Consider the following 22,071-nt stretch of genomic DNA (forward strand, 5'->3'; position numbering starts at 1 on the left):
TATTTGAAAGTCTCTTCACTCAGTATTTGAATTGAAAATAATAAAAAAAAAAACTAAAAGAATCGTAACTTTTGCGACGGAAAATTGTGGAATTTTCCTTTGTGATATTAATTAACACATAATCATGGTATGAATTATTATTATTGTAAGTTATGTGTTACTCCGTGTTTTATAATATATATTTGTTATTTTTAATTTATATTTGTTACTGTGGTGTCCGTGGTGTCTTACGTAACGTTTCTTTCTTTCTTTCTTTAATTATCCTTCTCAGTATTCGTTACGATGTCACTAACACCCTGTATATTACAAACCGTCAACCCCTTCTGGGATAGAGGCGCGATGCTTTGTTATGTTATACTGTCACATGTTTTGTGCATAAACATTTGCCTTTGTATAACAAGATCGACACCTGTTTGATCCGATCTTGTCTACTGTGACGGAATTATTAACTTTGATCAAAGCTAAATTAACTTATCAAAACTCAAGGCTTTGACGGCGATTACTGGCGTGAATTTTAACGAGGGATCTCGTCGTACCCTGGATGGCTTATAATTGAACATGCCTATCTATATCCTGGCTGAAATTGAGATGGGCAGGACACAGTCTAAGGGAAGAAAAAGAGAAGTGGACGAGAATACTCAGGTCTCACAGAATACCAGCGTCGCGGCTCACGCTGCGGCATAAGCTGAGTGAAAAAGCCTATTAAAGTTTCTAAAAGCCTATTAAATGGAGCAGTTTTAAGAAATACTTTCAAGGTCCATGACAATCTCATGTGTTTATTATTCTTCGGCGAAGTTTTAACAACTGTAACAATTTTGGTCGAATTCTCACTTTGACTTCCGATAACTTTTTTTTTATACTTGATTTGACTTTGATTTATCTTTGATTGAGCGGTACACAGCCTTAAGCATAGTTGTAAAGTAAAATAAAATAATTATTAAGAAATGGATAGCGACAAAATGATTATTTCTGAAGTAAGGTAGAAAATCTAGAAAAAGGTACAAAATGGGTCATATCTCCTAAACCGTAAATAATTGCTGAACATACATGGGGGTGTTTCTGGTAGCTAATGAGCCCTCTATCTAATTTTTCATTTTGAACCTGAACTTCTGGGCCACCCTGTATAAGCAAAGGTAGACAAAGCAAACGATGGGAGGACGACTTAAAAAAGATAGCTGGTTCAGGGTGGACACGCACTGCAAAGGACAGAACGAAATGGAAATCCTTAGAGGAGGCCTTTGTCGAAGGACAAGCTGTAAAAGAAAAACCGGTTCCCGATATAAGTATTTAAAAATAAGTATTAATTTCAGTATAAGTATTGAAATTAAACAAAATGCATCATTAAAAAATTAAACATGCACGAGTATCTATAGACTATATTACTCATATGTTATACTGCAAATTACAGCAATAAAGGCTTATTTTATTTTTATCTATATCCTAATAATAAATAAATAATAATAATAAATAAACCTTTATTTTCTCCCACACAGACAGTTTAACAAACAACATAACGACATAACAAAGGCATAATTATAACATCTGTGTGAGAGACTGGTGTCTGTACTAGGATGCCCTGTATGACAGATCACCAGCCTCCCCACACTCCAAATCCTAATCAAGCAGACTTATGAAAATATTTATGATGCCGGTAAAACCAGTAGAGTTATCAGTGGTGAAGTTGTTAGTGGTGATGGTGTGACCTAACCTATATTGGGCTGGTATTCCCTTCGCGGGTTGGAAGGTCAGACACGCAGTCGCTTCTGTAAAAAACTGGACCTGACAAATCTTCAGGTTACGTAAGCAGACTCTGTGAAAAACGGGATAATGCTAGGGAGATGTTTCTGTGTGTATAAGTGGTACAGTTGGAAGAGGAAGACCTAGGCGTACGGTCACGAGCATTAATATGTATACACTTTAGTACCATGTCACATTAACTTTTTTTGACAAATTGAACTGTAAGACTCACTAAATGTCAAATATGTTAGTGCGACAGAGTCCTAAAGTGGGTACCTTAGATTGCTCATGACTGTATAGTGTATATACCGCGATCAGATGCACGATGTATTAAATGCTTCATCGAAGCAATTCATCTGAAAAAGCAATATTGCTATTTGGCATTTGCGCATGTAAGTGCCCAATGCAAACAAATGTCGAATAGCAATATTGCTTTTTTTTAGATGTGCTTTAATGTGGCGTAAGGAAACCAGTTAAGTGTTATATTTCATGTGCACTTGTCTAGTTTGGGGACTTCTGTTCATCATCATGTATATTTTTGTACCATTAACGGTAGTCAAAAAAATATCGTAACATTACTTAAAAAGGAAAATAATGGTCACCAAAAACTCGCACCGACTCTTTTCGGAGACTAGCATTAATTTGTAGAGCACAAAATTATTAATTGCTTAGCAATGTTCTGTGTATTTATTATTGTGCAATAAATAAAGTATCAATAAAAAAATAAAAGTGGAAAGAGAAGGAAGAAAAAAGGAAGTAGGACGGGACGGAGGGAGGAGAAGAGGAAAGGGAAGGAAAGTGTGTCAGGATCGAAGCAAATGTCTTTGCTTACCCCGGCGGGAAATAGGCGTGAGTTTATGTTTATGTAAATTATTGTAAATAAACAATGCATTATTATGCATTGTGCTAGTACTAGCGAGCACAATTTCATTCCTTGCTCTCTGGTAGCTTCGATGCACCCGTCGTTACCAGGAATTCAGCAACAGACGCATAGTTGCAAGTTCCTTTGTGCGAACCATTGGGCATTGTACCACCTGTGCTAAGTACCAATTTCCTTAACCGCGCAGGTATAGCACATTTGACTTGGAGGTGTGGCTTTGTGGGTCTGACTATAGGGTCGCTATTACTAAGTAATTGGCATGTTGCATTGTATGATGCCAAGTTGACGAGATTATGATCTCGGAATTACTTCTTCTATCGTGCGGGTTGTGAGGTGGATTACCAACCTCATCAACCGTGGTGACAGGGTTTTTATTGAGCTGTTTTAAGTTTACGCTGTTATTATCACAATTAAAACACAAAATAACGGGTTCTTACCGCGTTTAAAATAGGGATATGAGACTCCCAACCCAAGAACCCGTCCCGTCTTATGGGGTAAGAACCCGTTATAATGTGTTTTAATTATTTATTATTTAGCTGCCAGGCCCCTGGCTCATGTAACTACTACGTTACTTACATCAGTAAGTAGTCACTGGGACCAACTGATTAACGTTCCTTCCGAAGAACGGATCACCTTACTTTTGGACAATCAGGTGATCAGTCTGTAATGTCCCAACCAAAACTAGGTATCATAAAGTTTTGAACGTGGGACCTCCAGATTGAGAGACCAACTCTCTTACCACTAACCGACAAAGGCTGTGATGTTGCGGTACATTTTATCATTGTATTATTATGTATAACCTTTTGATGTTTTGTGGATCCGCTGTCATAGAATTTTCTATGCTTCGCAAGCCGCGTTAGACCGTTGGTCCGGGCTAATAGCCGTAAAAACCTCCAGCAACCCGCACTGGAGTAGCTTTGTGGAGTATGCTCCATACCCTCTCCAGTTGATTGAAAGGCCTGTGCCCAGCAGTGAGACGTATATAGGCAGTTTATGTTCATGTTTTAACAAAACAAGAAAAAGTGCCCAGCACTAGAGAAGTACTCCTACAAAGAGCCTATAAAGCCCACCTATAAAGAATAAATAGATTAACAAAACAAGAAGAAAGGACAAACAATTCTAGAGTAAGTTATGTTAGAGTTGTTTCTGTAATCTTAGCGAAAGTTGTGTCGGCAATAACCTTTGTGTAACTCATATAGACGGCCTTCGTGCGAAGAAGTAATCTCTTTATGTCACTTGAAGGTGGAAAAATCGTGTAGTGAACTAAATTAGTCAGGTACAGTAAGTGCATTTTACTTGGTAGGTTATATAAGGAATAACGACCTCCGTGGCCCAGTGGTTGAGCGCTGGACTCACGATCCGGAGGTCCTGGGTTCGATTCCCGGTGGGGACATATCACAAAAATTACTTTGTAGTCCCTAGTTTAGTTAGGACATTACAGTCTGATCACCTGATTGTCCGAAAGTAAGATGATCCGTGCTTCGGAAAGCACGTTAAGCCGTTGGTCCCGGTTACTACTTGCCGACGTAAGTAAGTAGTCGCTACATGAGCCATGTCAGGGGTCTTTGTCGGCTCAATAGTAACTCTGACACCAGGGTTGATGAGGTTAGTACTCCACCTCACAACCCACACGATAGAAGCGAAGATCAAGTGGATTTTTCCGTCGCATTTTCATTTCTATACTAATGCGATGGAAAATTCCACTTCCTATTAAGTCAGAATAATGAGCTGAATCATCCCCCTTCGTCTTCGTTACGATGTCACTTACACCCCGTACAAGTACGTACAGGTAGCCATATGAGGTGTTAGTTATACAGACCACGATTCTGGGTTGATATCAAGTGGAATTTGCTGTCAGAAAGTCAGTGTGTTTTTTATTATTTTCAGTTCCAGAATTTTGAGACGGAAAATTCCACTTGATATCAACTCAGAATCATGGTCTTAATCATCGCTCAAAGTTTAGTAACGATAATTAAAACATATAATAACGGGTTCTTACCGCGTTTAAAGCAGGAATATGAGACTCCCGATATTTCAACACTGTTGCAAGTGCCATGATCACGGGATGACTGATGAGATTGGAGTGGATTAAGTAGATCCATAATTAACTTTAACTTAACTTTTTTTTTACTTTTTTTAAATTTTTAACATCCTGTATCCGGTATCAGGCTATATCTACATCTTATACAGGATGTTAGGCAGAGTGAATAGTATACACACCCACCAAAGAAGGGGTCCTTAGCTACGTTTAAGTCCCATGTAATAGAAGCCGAGCCTATTTCCATTAACCGGAATCAAATCCTGCAAACTAGGTGACAAAAACGCCTTCATACAACGCCATATGTTTGAATAAATCGCGCATTACGAAGCGGCATTTGGCGTCTCTACAAAGAAATCTTTAAGAATTTTTCATTTAATATCCAGAAGCCTCACAATCCCAACAAAATAAGTCAATACACATCCTGTACGTTAAATAAAAAATACAGACAACAATTGACCGGAAATGATGTTCGCTATCTCTTTTCTATTTCCGGCCCACTATCGATGGGATGTCTTCTAGTTGGATTTTTTATCGTCAGAAAAACTGTATTATAACCACAACTCATTTAGGTGTCTAATAGAATGTGAAAAAGTGAACGGCTTCTTTTTTGCAGTTGGCAACATTGTTATTGATAAACATTGGTTTCGATTCAGGCAACCATCAACGGAATTTTTACCCGACTGCGGCGAAGCAAAAAGGAGGGTTATGTGTTTGACCGCTATTTATGTATGTATGTGTGTATGCACGTCTGTTCCAACCTAACTACTGAACCAACTGTCAGAATTTAACAAATGATATGTCACTAGAAGCGTCTTGATTGTCCGGTGGTTATAGGCTATGTGACGTCACGCTTAGTTCAATGTGGCACCGTCTAGAGGACATAAAGTACGGACGAAAAAAAAATTTTTTTTCGATTTTTGCTTGTTGGGTATCAAATGAAAGGGCTTAATTTGCACATTTGAAATACGTACATATAACTTGCCTTTACTAGAGGATTTTCTTTCTTCTTACTCGATAATAAATTATGTTGAATGGATAACACGACTGCTCAGACATGTTCCGAATGGGCTATCTCTTCAAATCTTGCATAAAACACTTATCGGAAGGATGTTTTCTTAATAAATATGACCCCAAAATAATCATTATCAATTTAAGAGCCACGTTCTTGTCGGTGTAGCATTTTCCTTTCCAGCCTATCAAAGGCCAATTCTTTGACTTCCCTATAAGACATGACGTTAACCTTTTTTTTTAATCTGTTCCATGTAAGCTCTTCTTGGTCTTTCCCTTCCTCTCATTCCTTCTATGGTGTTTTTAATAAATTCGTCGTGTCTTATTAGGTGTCCAATCATCATGCCTCTTCTGTCCTCAATAATAATAATATACATAAAAATATAAGTTTAAAAACTAAAACCCGACTACGGAAAAATGACGCTCTAAACTGTAGGAAACAAGAAAATACGTAAATTTCTCTGAAAGTGGTCGCATAATGTGGTAAACAACCTCTTAAGACAGACTGGCATACAACCACGACTATCTCCTGAACATCGCTGTTCGGAAGAATTTCAGAGAAATATACCTATTTTCTTTATTAATAACGGCAACAAGTAGACACTTGAAATATTCACAGAATATTTAGTTTTATATTCATTTTAATATTTAAATATATAATATTTAAATTAATATTTAGGTAAGGGGGCTCCCATACTTTATGGTACAGAATGAGCGAATCTGACTCTCGCACGTGGCGAGTTTTATTAACGATAAGGTGACCGTTTCTCATACGTTTTTTATTCACTCCCAATCCAGCACAGACTTCTCATCAATCCAGCCGTAAAATCGCTATGACTATAATTCCTTCTCTATTTTCAATTACATGTTAATTCCCCTTAAAAAGGGAAAAAGAGCCAAATAATTTCCCGCTTTTGGTGCAATAACTCGTCTTTTGAATCTTATTAAATGCGCTATAAATTGCGTCCAGTATTTGCTCGGCAGTGAGTGTCCGCCAAAATTACAGCCGGTGGCTCTCCGAGATTTCAACTTAATTACTTAATCCTCCGGACTAGACACAAGTTGAAGCGGACTGCGGTGTGGTTGAAGGGAGACACTCTGGAGGTAGGAGTGTTTTAAATATAAACCATAGAATAAGAGACCCCCCAAACTAGCGTCTTTCGAGCATCGTCGTCGTGCCAGCGTCTGCGCGACGTCTACGCGACGTCGACGCCGCGGTGACGCGACGCCAGCGCTGGCCGGCTGCCGAACACCGAATTCAACGTTTTTGTGACGTGCGTGGACGCAGTACGTGCCTACCGTAGCACGGATCACCTTTCTTTCGGACAATCAGATGATCAGCCTGTAATGTCCTAACCAAACTAGGGACCACGAAGTAATTTTAGTGATATATCCCCACCCGGAAATCGAACCCAGGACCTCCGGATCGTGAGACCAACGCACCACCGGTCGCATCAACCACTGATCGTCCTATTATACTATTGCTACGATTAAAACGCCACAAAACAAATTTCTAGAAAAATGTAACTTATTTATAGTTTATAGCCAAAGCTGCCGCCTTGCACCACCCACCAAGCTATATCGAGTCATTTGCCAAAATACCTCAGCGTAGGCAATTTCAGTGCAACTAATTTAGACATAGCCGCTGAGCTGATGCTAATCCCACCATTACACACTATTATGTAATGGCCTGTATCGTGATAGCCTAGTACAATAGATTCCAATCCAGAGGCAACCATCATTCCATCTACGGACAACTAGACGTCGGCAGGCATTTCATTCTTGTGCTGAATAGAATACAAATTCTTTATTACAAAACATACACCGAAGCCAGAGACTATGAAATTCCATTTGCTTCGATCCTGACATACTTTTCTTTCTTCCTCCACATTCATCAATCGTTTCATACACGCACGCCGGTTCAGAGTAGATCGTACTGATCCTTTTCTAAGGACATCACCAATTTGGTCAATGTAAGTCCTTCTAGGTCTTCGTCTGCCAGCCTTCGCTTTATATACCTACTGCTTTCGTAATCCTATTAGCCTTATTACTCACTATACAATACAATACAATACAAATATACTTTATTGCACACAACATACAAAACAAGTTTTACACACATGGACGAAAGATACATTCACAGGGTTTTAGTGACATCGTAACGAATACTGAGTGGATTCAGACCATGATTCTGAGATGATATCAAGTGGAGTTTCCCATCGGAATATTCATGCAATTTTTTGTGTATTTTTACTTTATTTTGCAATCTTTTGCGACGGAAAACTCCACTTGATATCAAATCAGAATCATGGTTTGAATCTTCCCCCAAAGATTTCGTTACAATATTACTAACACCATGAGTAGGTGTATCCTCGTAAGATGTAGTTCAGCTTAAAAGTTCTCAAATCCCAAACTCAAAGCATAAAGACACTTTCACTAGATTTCTCATCCGCTTTCCAGGCTTGCTTATTAACGTGACGGACGGCGAGAAATGGTTCCTCATTCCCTATCCCGTTTTCCGCCTCCGTTTTTCCTTTTCCCTTTTTTCCTTCGTTAGTCCAGGAATCTATTTATCTACGTGTTGCTCTTCGAGGTATATAACAGCTGAAAACTGTATTCCTAAGGGAAAATCCGGATTGCGACTCTAAATAGAATTTTTAATTTTCAGATATCTTGCTGAGAAAAAATGGACGAAAAATATTTGACTAGTTTAATCGTTGGTATATAAATATAACATCAGGTCTATATCCCCGAAAGGGTAGGCAGAGGTGTATAGCGTATATACCCATTCCTCGCCAGCTATGTTTAAGTATCATGCAATAACCTAACCTTACCTGTATTGGGCTAGTTTTCCCTTCGCGGATTGGAAGGTCAGATAGGCAGTCGCTTCTGTAAAAAACCGGACCTGCCAAATCTTCAGGTCGCGAATCCTGTCAAAAACGAGATAATGCTAGGGAGATGATTATGTAATTATGAGCCGAGCATATACCGGCCACAAATCTTGCAAGAACTTGTGATATCAACTGTATATGAACCAAACATGAATTTAAGGTTAAAAAGTCAAATTCAGCGGTTGAGAGCTCGAACCGAGACTCAAACTTGTACACTTCGATGTAAGTCACGCGTTGTCTGAACAGGGTTACCACGGATTCTTCTGCATTTAGATAAAACTTGCATAACTCTCGAACGCAGTAGTTAGAGCTGCTTCGCTAATTAATTGTGCCCCAGAGAAGAGATACGACATTGTGAAGTGGCGAGAAAAACGTAGTTACCTTACAATGGAGCTCACGTACTTGCATTTACGGGTTAAAATGGTCCCTTAACGTGTCCAGTTTAAAAAGTAGAAGTCGTTTCTTGGAGACTTGGGTAAAGAATGGGAAGATTTATCATGTTGCTTACTTATAACGAGTAAAGGTTAATGTGATCTCATAATTATGGCTAACTTAGCAATATTTTCGGATTTTCGGAGGTATGTGGCAGGTGTATTGGGCAGGTTTTCCTCTTGCGAGTTGCAAGGCAGACAGGCAGTCGCTTCTGTAAAAAACCGGACCTGTCAAATCATCAGGTCAAGCAAGCGGATCCTGTGAAAACGGGATAATGCTAGGGAAATGATGATATAACTAACTCTATAAGGGCTATTGGCTCGTGACCTGTCTGTTGATAACAGACGATTTATTCATTACATTACACAGGGTGTTGGTAACATCGTAACGAATACTAAGCGGGATGATTCAGCTCATGATTCCGAGTTAATATGAAGTGGAATTTTTACATCATTTTGTAGCAGACCCAACTAGTTGGCCACCTACTAAAAACTGATCAACTAGAAACTGTTATGGAGAGAGGACTAGAAAATATATAATACCAAGGTTATGTAATAATATTCCATTTCTGTTAGAACAAAATAAAATTATATGTACTGGTAGTCTTAAGAAAAAACTGAAGGAATATATGTTGGAATAAATAATGAGTGTAGTTAAGTTTAGTAGGTAAAGTGTGTAGTATAAGTCAATTTATAGGATTTTAGTGGGTGGAGGGTAGTTGTTGTAAATGCTGGTACTTAAACAAAATTAGGGAATGAGCGCGACGCCAACAAACTACGGTTGTAGTTTGGCGATAGTATTAAAATGTATATGTATGTAATTTTGTTTATAAATAAATTAAAAAAAAAAACCTAGTTCCGCTCACATGCAACAGATGGCACCACATTCAATAATGCAGTTTTCAAGCAGTCGTGAAATGCGATATCGAAGTTTTCACAGCAAGACGCATATATACAACTTTCAACATAACACCGCTGGATCGTCGATCCCTAGTCACACTACCAACTTGTGGCTAGCGGGGTACTATGCTCTGTTCGGTACCCCGAAAACATCCTTTGGCGGCAGCACACCCTCGCAGCTAAAATTTCATTGATATTACTGAGCCGCCAAAGGTCCCTGATATGGCTCTTCTAACGACTACATACTTACATCAGTAAGTAGTAAATGCATAATGGAGTAAGATGAACCTCAATTAGGTAGATCATCAGAAGAAAACCATGCAGCTATTTTTGACTCAGACTGATGGTCAAATGACTATAGATCTTCTTCTTCTTCCTGTTCCACTCCTGTCAAATGCTGAACAGCATCAGGGCTATTATTATTTTGGAAACTGCAGCTCTGAAAAGCTGATGCTGCAGCCGAATCAATCCTACATACCGCTTTAGGTGCTCCTAATATAGGTACAAAATAAAATTAAATAACAAAAAAAGTAAAAAAAGAGTAAAAATAAAATTGATGAAAAGTTGGTAAAGTCCGAACTCCATTCCTTAACTATTGTGCCTGGAAATTTTGTCTTTATAGGAATAACAAAACCTATACAAAGCATGAAAAAGTAGCTTGATACCTACCAAGACATTTTAAACAAGAAATCTATTGAGACGCGTGTAAATAATCCATCTTGAAGAAAGTGACAAAAAAAGGAACGGAGAAAAAAATAAAAAAGTATATTGCGACGGTGGAAATATCCTTGATTTACATTTGGGGTTCGTCAACAGCTTTCTCCCCTTGAAACCGATCAAGTGCTACGGTATTCTAAAGAAAATTGAAAAAAATATGACGCCTATAGAAACCATTGACCTCGTATATAAACAAATAGACTCCCAATCTCTGTAAAAAAAGTGTCCGCGCATCTTGTCACTAAGTGACGGCGTGTCAAGATCGAATTTAGTCGCAATGGGTGTAATTACGACACTGTACTACTGATATATTATTCTTCATTTTGGAAAATATAACATTTTAATTTGAGACATCGAACTTATAATACCCACATCATTTAATGTATATAGTATATTATATTTACAACACAGTTCAGATGCTTTTTTAGAAAAAAACATTAGCGATCGTGAGTCTATTTCTTTATAGTATATCAATGCGTACTACGTTATTAAACGGAGATATGGCGAAAGTCAGAACTGCCTATGTAAGTATTATGGCACATCTTAATAAAATATATGCAGACAAATAGTACGAATTATGTACTTATATGTACTTAATATATAAGTAATATTCTTCTTTGGTGATGAGAGATGGATTCCCAACCTCATAAACCCTTGTGTCAGGGTTATGATTGAGCCACCACAGCCCCCTGACATGGCTCATGTAACGATTACTCACCTACATGAGTAAATAATAACCGTAAATAATACTTTCAGACAATCAGGTGATCAGCCTAACCTAACCAAACTAGGGATCACAAAGTGATTTTTGTGATACGTCCCCACCGGGATTCGAACCCGGGGCCTCCGGATCGTGAGTCCAACGCTCAACCACTGAACCACGGAGGCCGTTAGTGTATGTTTGTAACTTTAACACGGAAATACAAGAAAAATGTATGCTCCATTCTCATACGAATAACCGCGAGGGGTCCTAGAAACACCAAAAACCCGAAGCATACATAAACAAGGTAAAACACAAGTCATGTTAGCTGCAAGAAACATACGAAGCATAAGAAAACACGGGAATTTTCCCGCGTTCCGTGTGAACGTTGTACAAAAAACAAACATCTGGTTCGGTAATACAGATCAATATTACTAGACAGGTGCGACAAAGCACTTTGGAATCCCCACGTATAAAATATCGATGGAAATGGCGACTGGAAGCGACAATCGGTTGATATATTCGTTGGTCGCATTTTTATATCTCAAAAATAATTCAAACATTCAAAAATCTTCTTCGCTGTCTTCTTTTCTACTATGCTGATTTATTTATTTATTTATTTATTAAGTACTACTACATCATATATATAAAACATTAACAACTAAGACAATTACTAAAATTAAAACTTATATATATATGACAATTACAGAGTACATAGCATCTACAAATTAGTAATTAAATTAACAAAGCAGTCTCTATGTACCCTTAACTGACAAATATGAATAAAATATGAAATTAAAGTAAAATAAAATAAAAAAATAAAAAATATGAATTTGCTTACTACTTACTAGATAATTTAGAATTTGGACTTAAGTATTTTTAGGACATTTCTCACAAAACTTGAATGAGTGTCATGGAACACATTAAGCTTTTTAGCGCGACCATTGGCGAAATTGTATTGGTTTAAAATTCTAGTCATCGGTGATTGCAAACCCAAGTTTGTTTTAGATGGAGGGGTGTAAAAAATGTTTTTAATTTTATATCGAGGATATTTATAGGGAATTTTGAGTGAAACTCTGTTAAGTAGGTGATCGCAGTGAATATGTCCGTTGATTAACTTGTGTAGGAATTTCATGTCCAGCAGAAATCTTCTGTTGGCCAGAGTAAGCATGTCAAAGTTATCGAGACGCTGTCCATAAGGTTGCCGATGGGAAAAACCTCTGCTACAGTAAGCCAAATGTCTCGTAAATGCTGGACTGAGAGCGAAAAGAAAAACAGAACAAGTTTAGCTCCACATTCCAGGGGCCTGTTTAATAAAACTTACAATTGTAAATTACAATGACAATTTGATGTACATTGCGGAGTGTGTGATCACGAATATTTTGCAGTTTCATATTAGCTACGTAATGAACATCAAATTGTCGTTGTAATTTACAATTGTAAGTTTTATTAAACAGGCCCCAGGCATCAAAACTTAACTTATTTGCAATCAAAACTGCCTTTTTCCAACTGACTGTTTTTTTTTTATTTACACACATTTATTGCACTGACAGTCATACATAAAAACGTACAAAAAAGACAATATTAGACAAAATAAAATAATGTCAATAATGTGTAATGTCGGTTTTTATGCCAGGTATGTCGTAAAAACCGGCAGATGTTTGTTGTGTTTTCCAAAATGCTCGGCCATTATTATGAAGCTTCCTCATTTCTTTTATTCGGTCTCAGACACACTCATGCCTTCACTCAAGGACACTTCTGTCAATAGACAATAAAATCCACAGCTCGTAAAATATTCACCATTTTTACGGTGCTTCAGCACAATCGCGCATAAAATATTACTATGTGACAGTATTTGCAATCTTTGATTGTTTTATTTTGGGGGAGGGCTTAGATTTTTCTTTTTTTTCCGAAAATCCATCTCCATCTTCCTAACGTTATCTCGTTCTCACAAGGTCCGCTCACCTAACCAGCAGATTTGACAGGTCCGGTTTTCTACAGAAGCAAACTGCCTGCCTGACCTTCCAACCCGAAGGGAAAACTAGCCCAATACGGGTCACATGCCTCTGAAACGCATTTCCCAAAAACGTTTTTATGTTTTTTTTTTTTTTTTTGTTCAGAAAATATTTTGTTCTAATATCAACAAAATCAAGTGACACCTTTTGAATGATGTAATATTGGCAGAAGATTTCAAACAACATCTAGGTACCTATGTTTCACAATAGTGCGACAAAGACCGCACCCGTGTGCAAGAGAGACGGATGTATTTTTGCGTGCAGGTTAGGTAGAAATGTAACATAACTAATTAATGTGAACATGTTTTCGTGTCAGGTTTAATTAACTGCCCAGTTAGGTAGTGTCCTACATGACAGATAAATTATGAAATTAAATTCTAATTACTATACAGGGTGTTAGGGACATCGTAACGAAAAAAAAAATGGAACGCCTATTTGATTGTACTAAAAACGATGGTGGGTGTTTTTCTTGTCGCAAATGTTTAATTAAGATTTTGAATTTTTACTGTGCCGCAATGTAAGTCGAACAACGCGGCACACAGACGTTAAACCTACGCACGGCTACGTTACGCGTGCGTGCGTGATACGATGTTGTATCTAGGTAGGAGTTTTCATTCTCTTGTATTTAGATGCTTAGTGGTGCAACGTTTAAAAATGTTGAGTTTGTTGAAGTAGAACATCTACTGCCACGATTTTTCACGCACGGTACCTACCTACCAGTTATTAAAACGTTCCTAACTTATTAACAATAAAAACCCTACTCTTGCCTTACCTTAATTGTTATTCCTTCGGATGAAGTACCTAGGTAGGTACCCTAGAACATGTCACGTCACGTAGGTATGCAACATCGCGTTTCCTCCGCGGTAGGTAGGTATCACACGCACTCACAAACACAACACCTTGCTCTTTAATAAACATCAACAATCTTCCATACTTTTGTGCAGTAAATGGTCTATGATCTATCATCATAGTCGACACTACTCATTTACAGAATAAAACAAACACAAAACACTCACAAACACGAAAAAAATATCCTCGAAAAACATCACGCGATTCGGGTCAAGCTTAGCATTCGACTGAGCGGCGGAAGCGCGCGGCGGCGTTAGCGCAAAGCATCAAAGGCGTGCCGACGACGCACCGGCCGCGGCCGAGTCGAGCCGACGACTAGACAGAGAGAGAGAAGTATGTTTATGGTGCAAGTGACAGAGAAAGAAATAGTATCTGTTCGTATGCCTACTTTATTGGCGAGCATTGCCCTTGACCCGTGCGCCGGCTATTCACCTGCGCATAGCTGAAGTTGTAGATACGTTATTATTAGTATTGATGACATTGATAAAATTTAATAATTAGTAATTTTTATTTGTTTATTTTAAATGTGCGTTCTATGCAGCTTAAAACACAATATGGGACTAAAAAAAATCTATTTTTTTTATGAATTTTGCGACAGGAAACTTCACTTGATACCTATCAACTCAAAGAAATACCTAGTATCTGTTCGTAATGCCTACTTTATTGGCGCGCGTTGCCCTTGATCCGTGAGGCTATTCACGTCCGACAAACAAGCCCTAACTCGGAGGTCTTGCGTCCCAGGATCCTTTAATTATGTCTTAGAACCTTCTTGGCCTATGTGGTCCAGTGGTTGAGCGATGGGATGCGGAGGGTCCGGGTTCGTATTCCGGTGGGGACATATCACAAAAATCTGTTTATAAGGCCTTTGGTTGGGACGTTACAGGCTGATCACCTGATTGTCCGAAAGTAAAATGATCCGTGCTTCGGAAGGTACGTTAAGTCGTTGCTCCCGTCTACTAGGTACTTATGTAAGCACGTAGCCGTTACATGAATATTGTACACAGAACAGGATAGGTTTAATTAGTTCTTTACTGATGATTTAACAATGAGATTTAAAACACGAATAACTTAGTATGTACTTAGTACCTCGGTACCAACATGTAACAAGAAAAATAAGATCACTCTTCTCGGACAATTTTTTTCTTTGAACATGCCGACATTGCCTACGCGGCGGAGTTGCCGAACTATCGATAGGTAGATTATCAATTGTTGAACTTGAAAATTGTCTAAACTATCGAAAGTAGTGATAGTACATTTAGATCGATACTAGCGATAGTACCGATAGGTCTTGCTTTGTAACAATAATGGGTATTGATCTAAAAGATCTATCGATAGGTACCTACTATTGGTTTTTTTTAACTAGGTATCGATAGAATATCGATAGGCAACACTCTGGCGGAGTGTCCGCCGCGAATTCTAGACGCGATCTCGCTCGATTTTTGTGTAGCGAGGTTTTGCGTAGGTACTTACATACTAAGTTGGTGGTTGGTTGTTTTTATGGTTGACGTAGTAGGTAACTAATTACCTAATCTGTGGTGGTTGTGTTAGTTGGTTGTTAGTTATTCTAATGACAACAAAGAATACAATTATTTACTGTTTCAACTGTTTTAGGTAGATAATGGCCCCGATTCCTATGAGTAAATGAATGAATAACCCGGTCGAATCAAAAAGGTATCTCGGTGGTATGCAAACCGTTTGACGTGTGCTGTCAACTTAATTCTGTCGGTTGTTTTAGATTTCTGCTTAAAATTGACGTGTATTCCATACATTTTATGCCTGTTGAATATCCGTCCATTTAAGAATAAGAATAAAATAAATTTATAATTTACGATAGACAGAGAAAGAAATAGGATCGGTTCGTAGTGCCTACTTTGTAGGCCGCGCCGCCGCCGCGCCGCCGCCGCCGGCGTGCGGCGCGGGGCGCGCGGAGCGGGGCGTGCGGAGCGGGGCGCGCGGCGCGCGGTGCGTGTGGCCGTTGACCCGTTCGAGCAGCTGTTGTCTCCATTACATCGAAAATTTTCGATAATTTGTCATTATTGTTTTTTTTATTGAAATTTGGGTTCTATGCAGCTAAAAGCACAATATGGAATTGAAAATAATTAAAAACAAAACTCAAAATTTCATGAATTTTGCGACGGAAAATTCCACTAGATATTAACTCAGAATCATGGTCTGAATCATCCCTCTCAGTATTCGTTACGATGTCACTAACACCCGGTATAAGGACTAATACAAATTGAGCATTTCCTTTTTCAAAAACGCAATACTAAATTTGTTCTTTCATCACGTTTTTTGTTATTTTTATCTGAAGTGCAGTTTTCACTAACAAAAGATTCGACCATTATAGACGGCGATACCGCCTATCACGTTGGTCTAACAGAAAGCTCGGTGAGGTGTGGGTACTTAGTTCATCTTGCGATGAATGTTACTCCGGACCCCGATGGAGATATACTCTTGAGCTTATGTTTTGTTTTTTATTACAAATTCTATAGTAATTTATTGTTTTGACGTTTAGTGAAAAGTAACTGAAATTGCTAGTTGTATATAGCGCACTACCCTATTTGGATACATTGACATTGACACCTTATGATCATTTCGACAAACATCCGTCTTGCTTTTTTTTTGTTTAGTGGAAATTTGATGTTTTTTTTTGTGTCTGGCGCCCTTTTATTATAAAGGCCGTAAGTCGTTCGTCCGGTTACTTACTGATGTAAATAAGTAGTCGTTATTAGAGCCATGTCAGGGGCCTTTGGCGGCTCAATAGTAACCCTGACATCAGGGGTGATTAAGTTGGTACTCCTCTTCACAACCCACACGATAGAAGAAGATACATACATACATACATAAACAGCCTATACGAGGGGAGGTCAAAAAGTTCGCGGAATGGAGGGGTTGGAGGGGGTTGGTTTGCTCGTACAGGTAGCCGCTAGTTGCACACCTCATTAACAGTATATGTACCAAGTTTGAAGCAAATCGGGTCATTAACGTTTGAACTATCGACCAGCAAACAAGTGAATCGGGAAGAACTCAGCGAATATGGAGAAAATTGAACACCGCGCCGTCATTAAGTTCCTCACCAAGCAAGGAAAATCCGCTCAGACGATTTTTCAAGAGCTGTTAGCAGTTTACGCGGACTCTGCCCCTGGTAAAACCATGGTTTACAAGTGGCATAGTCTTTTCAAGCAAGGAAGAGAGTCGATTGAAGATGACCCCCGCTCCGGACGGCCCATTGAGGCCACCACACCGGAAATCATCGAAAAAGTAGAGAAACTTGTATTAGAAGATACCCGCTTGAAGAAGAAGCAGCTTGCAGCAATGGTCGGTGTATCCGAAACAAGTATTTTAAATATCCTACATCAACATCTTGGGATGACTAAGGTCAGCGCAAGATGGATTCCAAGAATGCTCACGCCACTTCAAAAAAGCGAGCGTGTCGAGTGTTCTCGCCAGTTTTTAGAGCTCTGTGGAGAGAATAAGGAAGAAGTTATGGCCCGGATTGTTACTGGAGATGAAACCTGGGTTCACCACTATGAACCTGAGTCGAAGCAAGAGTCGATGCAGTGGCATAAAAAAGGCACACCTCCTCCAAAGAAGAATTTTGCTGATTGATTATAAAGATCGTGGTGTGACTATAACGGGACATTACTACGCTTCTTTACTGGATAGATTGAAAGAGGCTATCAAGGAAAAAAGAAGAGGAAAGCTGTCAAGAGGTGTGCTCCTTTTGCACGACAACGCACCCGTCCACACGTGCCATGTTGCGACGGCTGCCATTCACCGATGCGGGTTCGAAAAATTAAACCACCCGCCTTACAGTCCAGACTTGGCCCCCAGCGATTATTATTTGTTCCCAAAAATGAAAAAGGAACTGCGTGGACGAAAATTTGGCGATGATGAAGAAGTCAAGTCTGCAATTTCGGCCTATTTTGACAGCAAAGAGAAATCTTTTTTTTATGATGGAATAAACAAATTATTTGATAGATCCGGAAAATGTGTTAAGGTTAAGGGAGAATATATTGAAAAGGAAAAATAGTTTCGTGTTTAATTTCGACCCCCTTCCCCCTCATTCCGCGAACTTTTGACCTCCCCTCGTACACGTCCCACTGCTGGGCACAGGCCTCCCTTCAATCAACCGGAGGGGGTATGGAGCATACTCCACCACGCTGCTCCACTGCGGGTTGGTGAGAAGAAGATAATAAATTAGATTTTTTTTTCTATTCTATTCTATTCTATACATTTAGACACATCTAGCACACATAGATCTACGAAAATCAGCTTCAGTTTGCAACACTGCGAACGTTATACGTCCTCGGCTACAAAAGGATTTGCCAGAGGAAAATCGCATTTATTCTGTCGCAATAAGAACACGCGCACAAAATGGGACACGCGGGAGTTTCAGCTGGTGATTTATTTTACATTTGTGAAGCGATTATAAGCGTTTCGGTAATTGATGGTCAATTTCGAAACACATACGTTTACTCAATCAAATCAATATATGTGCTATTTAAATCAAATCAAATATACTTTTTTGCACACAAACAAAACATACAAACATTTATAAAACGTTTAGCAACAGTACCTACAAATGAGCGGCCTTATTCCTCTGAAAAATTTCTCCCAGGCAGCCACTACCAGGAAATCAGAAATCATAATCATTTATTCAACGTAATTATCATGGATAAACTTGTTGAGGGTCAATGTAACATTTTTTAATTTACGTCATTTCGCAAGGTGTTATGGCTGAGGAGAAGAAATGACAAGAAACTGCAACAGCAACACATTTTTTAAAAACCAATGAGGGTATACATTACAAGTTATTTAATAACTAGAGGAACACATTCAATACCCGACATTTTTATCATTTAGGTAGTCAGGAATCAGCAATAAAAACAACTATTAGGTATACTAGCTATTCTAAGAATAGAATAAACTCGCTTCTGCCCGCGACTTCGTCCGCGTGGCGTGTTATAAAAGAGAGATGTGAGTGCATGTCAAATTTCAAGCATCTAACTTATGCAGTTCAGACTTTTTCATACAACATTTTTTTCCCGCTAACTCCCATTTTTCAAAATACAGCCATAACTAAACTTTATATTTACTAAGGTATGCATGCATGCTAGATTAAAAATATATACTCGTATCTTACGCTGTTTAGATAGAATAGAAATTTGTTTATTATAAAAAGGTCGCCACACACAAAGACGAGACAATAACATCGCTTACAAATTTTGACAAAACAATTACAAAAAGCATAGGAGGATTTCTACTAGTTATAATATAATATATATTATACATACATCAGACAAAAACTCACGCCTATCAACCACCGGGGTAAACAGAGGCTATGGAATTCCATTTGCTTCGATTCGGGCACACTTCTCTTACGTTATTATATAATAAGCTATGTAATTTAATTATATAGATAATCGATTATGTCTAATAATGATAGCATCGATACTAACGATAGGCATATCGATATTTAGATTAATAAGAGGTAAATATTCGATTATTCGGCAACACTAAAAGCGTTCTGTTTTTTTATTCGCGCACAGTCCAACGTATACCTATAACAAGAGATAGAGACAGCATCGTATACACTTAAACAGTCACTCAAGGGAAGAGGAAAACCATTGTTTCATAAATTTTATATCAAAAGGTGCTTCAGCGCAATCCACTTACTTGACGCTGACTTTGATCTTTGAAGGCATAAAATATTAACGGTGTACCTGAAAAATAAAAAAGCAATCGTTTTAGAATATTTTAACACTTTCAAGATTCAAATCTTCGCTGGCTCTGTGACTGAACTTTTGCTCTTTGATTGTACATCGCCAATATTGTAATTGTAATTTCCTTTAGGGTTTTTCATGTTATTTATAGTCTTATTTTCCTTTTTGTTTCTTTTTTTTTTCATTCAATGTTTATTTTTGTTGTATTAGTTTGTATATTATTTTCTCGTCATACAGCGCATTGGGCCATACTGTAATGTTGTATGTACCGTAATAAATAAATAAATTGTATATCAAGTAGTAACGGCGAAGAATGTTGCAAGAGCTGGCAGGGAAAGACCTAGAAAGACGTACATTGACCAAATTGGAGGTGTCCTTAGAAAAGGTTTAGTACGAATCTGGGCTCAGGGCGTCATCTGAGGGGATTATAATTTGAAAGAATTATTCGACCCTATTAGGCCGATAGCAATAAACGCTGAATGAGGGAAATCGTCGACCACGCCGGCGGAATCGGAATCGGGGTCCTGAAATTTTTGGTGTCACGAGCTGATTGGCCGCCTCTATGGTTAGAAAACTTTATACCCAGCATGCATCTTAAAGACCCAAAACAAACGATTCAAAATCAGTACTTTTCCAACACATAAGAACACCTACAGACTCACTTGGAAATTCTCGATAATTCTAGAAAGTTCCAGAACATCTCGAACTAAGCCGGGGAAGTTTCGAGAGCATTCGTAACACATGCTCTGAATGGGTGTGAATTTTTCATTGCAAAATGTAGTGATGTGAAATTTATTATTGCAGCGGTTGGAGGTACATTTTTCATTCTTCATTGCAAAGTGCTTTGCTACTTTATGAAAGTGTCGTACACAGACGTAAGAGTGAAAGAACAGTTTCTCAAGTTCGTCGCGTGTGATTTGGAAACGGTACGCAGCATTCGTGGCGCGATTAATAGGATTCTTTTATGACGGATGTTTTTTTTTCTCTTTATTTTTAGGAACTTTTGTTTTTAAAACATGCCAGCTCCATCGATCCTTATAACATATTATAACATATTTAAACAGAACAATTTAAGTTATTTAGACTAAAAACTAGATCACAGAGCTTTCTAACGGAGTCCGAGGAAGGGTCTGCCAGGATGCTCTGTAATATACCTGTGTTTATAAGATTGATTTTTAGCATATTCTGAACAATCTTCCTCTCATCATTAATCTTTTTGCACTCCATCAGAATATACTGAACAACATCTATGGTCCCACACAGATCACAATTGGGTGAGTCGATTTTTTTCATAAGAAACGCAATCTTTTTCGAAGGATAGTGGAAAGTTATATAAGAACGTTGAGTTGAAAACATTTTTTCTGTTCGTATCTCCAGTTAATCATCATCACCCTCGTAGTCTATCCAGGCCAGGGATGGCAAACCTGTATACATCTACGCGCCAGTATTTCCAAAAGTATGCTCAATATTATAGCCAATAAATAATCGTAATATAATACATTATTGTCCCCATAATATGCCTACACGACCTGGGGATTGTCTTTGGGTGCACTCGCATAGTACATACAGGGATAATCGCCGGTTGGTGTCACACAACGTACCTTCCAAAGCAAACGTACCATCAGCCTGTAATGTCCTAACCAAACTAGGGATCACAAAGTGATTTTTGTAATATATCCCCACCGAGATTTGAACCCGGGGCCTCCGGATCGTGAGCCAAACGCTCAACCACTGGACTACGGAGGCCCTCTTATAAACACTGAACCCGACCCAACATCATCAAATTCGATAACCCATAAATAATTCCCCGAAATAAAACCAAGCTATTTTGCCGTTCGACCGCAAAACTTCAATAAAACGGAGACAAAAGACATCAGAATCCAAAGAAGGTAACTCCTATACAAATAACTGGACAATATAAATAAGATATAGAATCCCATTGGATCTTGTCGTGGGGGAAAAATGAAATAAGACCCACGGAAGTGGAAAGTCCTATTTGAAAGACGGCTTTGGATGAATTCATTCCGAAGTCCCTTTATTTCAACATTCCTAAAACGCGAGTTTATAAATAAAATCTATAATAGATAGATACAAAATGAAGCTGGGGATTAGGCCAGTTTCCAACTAGTCAAATCAGTTACTTTCCATTATAAGGTTATTGATTATTTACAAGATT

At 38.4% G+C, this 22,071-nt stretch overlaps 1 protein-coding gene and 1 non-coding gene across 3 annotated transcripts in view; both read right to left on the reverse strand.

The window, feature by feature from the left end:
- Positions 1-22,071, reverse strand: part of LOC126378048 (titin-like) — a 795,425-nt gene that overhangs the window by 423,567 nt on the left and 349,787 nt on the right. The gene's annotated exons all lie outside the window — the stretch shown is intronic.
- Trnav-cac (transfer RNA valine (anticodon CAC)) lies at positions 11,422-11,493 on the reverse strand. The gene has a single exon. It is a non-coding gene; the product is annotated as a tRNA-Val (tRNA).

The sequence above is a fragment of the Pectinophora gossypiella genome, chromosome 25 (genome assembly GCF_024362695.1).
Source record: "Pectinophora gossypiella chromosome 25, ilPecGoss1.1, whole genome shotgun sequence".
Classification (NCBI taxonomy): domain Eukaryota; kingdom Metazoa; phylum Arthropoda; class Insecta; order Lepidoptera; family Gelechiidae; genus Pectinophora; species Pectinophora gossypiella.